The sequence below is a fragment of the Vigna unguiculata genome, chromosome 11, assembly GCF_004118075.2.
Source record: "Vigna unguiculata cultivar IT97K-499-35 chromosome 11, ASM411807v1, whole genome shotgun sequence".
Taxonomy (NCBI): Eukaryota; Viridiplantae; Streptophyta; class Magnoliopsida; order Fabales; family Fabaceae; genus Vigna; species Vigna unguiculata.
In genome coordinates, this window is record NC_040289.1 from 28752724 (window position 1) to 28755425 (window position 2702).

Consider the following 2702-nt stretch of genomic DNA (forward strand, 5'->3'; position numbering starts at 1 on the left):
GAAAAAGTTGCCCGACAAAATAAAAAGAAGATGCTCCATTATGAAAAGAAGAAAAGACTCCACGAAGAAAAGATGCTCAACACAATAAAAGGAAGATGCTCCATGATGAATAATCTGTAATGAAATGTAATTTGAAATCCTATAAACTTGAATGAAATGTAATTTTGAAATCCGTCTCTTATAAATACCTTCAAAGAAAACGAAGGAGGCAGACTGGATTTTTCCGAAAAACTTACCTCTGAATCTTTCTTTACCTCTATTTTCCTCTAGACTCTTCCTGTACTGGCTTTTGAATTTGAAATAAAAGCTCGAAATAATATTGTAAGTGTAAATTTCTTCTAGACTTCCATGTTATTTTAGTATTGTTTTCGTTTTATATTATTTCACTATTATTTGATGAATACTTATATAAATTGTTGTCGCCCTAATAGCAACTGGTATCAGAGCTTGGTTACGATCCAAGGATCTGTGGGTTATGGGCCCACCACGGTTCCTATTCCTCTTCTTCTTCTTTTCTTCTTCTTGATTGGATTTATCCTAAGGTATGTAGTTTGAATTTAATCTATGTATTAACAAATAAATTCTCTTACTTCTTCATATATTAATCACATAAATTTCATAAATTAGTGTAATACGCAGCGTGGAATTTAAGGGCGTCAAACCATTGGGAAAAGATAAACCTGAAGAAATTCGCATGGAATGGGCAAGATAAATTTTTAGGTGAAAACATTAGTTTTCATAGCCATTAGGAATCTTTTAATTGGATGTTTAAGTATTTTGTAGCCTTAACATTTAGCCTAATAGTTTTGATTGGCTTTAGTACTTTATTGTACGTTAGGATAATACAATTATTGTCTAGAATCTGGAATGTATTAGTCTTTTGTAGGTTATTTGATAGGTCTAACCCAAACCAATATTTAAAAATAAACCACATCCTATTACATTGGTCGTTACATACACAAACCAATAAGTAATATACACGTTTTGCACACTGCCAAGAGATATTACATCGGTTCATACACTAACCGATGTAATATCTCCCCACCTTTTGATAACTTATTTTTTTTCAATATTACAACAGTTCGAGTTTAAACGAAGTTATATGTTAAAGCTATATATCGGTTTGTAGAATTGATGTAATATATCACATATTTTTTACATCGTCTAATATAACATCAGTGAAAAAATCGATGTAATAATAGGGACCAAATAATCGATGTAGTATCACTTTTCTAGTGACTAATAAATATTTAAAGTTTAGACTTTTATATCCGGAACTGGGTTTGTACCCAATGTTGTGCCTTAAATCAATATGATGTAAAGTTGGAAGGTTATAGAGGGATATTTCCTGTAATTGCTTTAAGCACATTGAACTTATTATTTGAACAGTGAGCGTATTTAATATTTTGACTAACATATGATATTGATTACAAATAGGGATCTGGAAATACAAATAGGAATGTGTTTTTTATTTTACGCAAAGCTATAAGAGAATGAGCTTGGAACAAGACACTAAGTAGTGCAATTAAAAGTTTGAAGGTTGGAGTCCTACACCAAAGTCACGTTTTGAATTTGTTGGATTTGGATAATTTCAAAGGTGAATCATTACAAATGACAATAAATTGTTCGTGCCAATCTGATTTCTATGTTTTCTTGTTATGTCCAACAACTTGTTTTCTTTGAACTTCTATGTGTTGACCAAACAAGTTGATAGTTTGAAGGGATCTTTTGTTGGAACATCGCTTGAGCATCATAATTAAAACTCAGTCAGTTATGTTTAGGCATTCCTCTGTCTCATTTTAGTTTTTAAGTATACGGGTGGGAGCATCACAAATGTCATGTTTTTATTTTTACTTTTTGCTGATAAGGAAACATTCATTGCTTAAGCTATAACACTTAAATCCAGATGGGTAACGCTCGATATTGAATGCATTCAAATCATATATTTTGCTTTAAGCTATACAACATAATTAACATTTAGGGCCAATTGAAGAAAAAAAAAAGTATGCATATATTCGAGGAATAATTGTTTTGAAGCTTTTATTGTGTGGCTCGCGGGCGGGTCTCATGATAAAGAGTTTACTATTTTATTGTATTCATTTTGTGATGAGTTTTATAACACATTTTAATAATTTTTCAAATCTTTTCATTAAGATCACTTTTGTGACAACTTTTGTAACAAAGTTTTTAAAATTGAGATTTATCATCACAAATTTTAAAATTAATGCACAAAATATCTCGTTATTTGTAACAAATTCTTTATAATCACAAACTATCGTAGCAAAAGATGTCTTTTAGTCTGACTATTTTTTTCAACATATCCTTTTGAATAGATAAAATTGTAAAACTATATTTAAGTTTTCTTGTTAAAATGATTCCATCATATATTTCCCAATTAATAATATTTTAAGACTATTTAACCATCATACCGAAGATCTCTAAGAAGTTTTTATTGGATTAAACTTTGAAAGACGTATTTCTACTTAGGCACCATAATTTCCACTAACATTAATTCATCAGGCTACGTCCTTTTCTAACATCTTCACTGCAAAGGAAAAAAAAATCTAAATCAACGTCTCTTAAACTAATTTGAAAAAAAAAAATTTACCGTGAACGTTAGAAGAACATAATTCATTACCATCAAATGACTTTAACTTATTCACAACAATGCACACATATATTTGATTCTAATACGACAAGAA

At 29.9% G+C, this 2702-nt stretch overlaps 1 long non-coding RNA gene across 1 annotated transcript; it reads left to right on the forward strand.

The window, feature by feature from the left end:
* The first annotated feature begins 215 nt into the window (after positions 1-215).
* On the forward strand, positions 216-1429 carry LOC114170640. Its single transcript, XR_003601110.1, has 3 exons — positions 216-321; positions 432-542; positions 628-1429. It is a non-coding gene; the product is annotated as an uncharacterized LOC114170640 (long non-coding RNA).
* The last annotated feature ends 1273 nt before the right edge of the window (positions 1430-2702 follow it).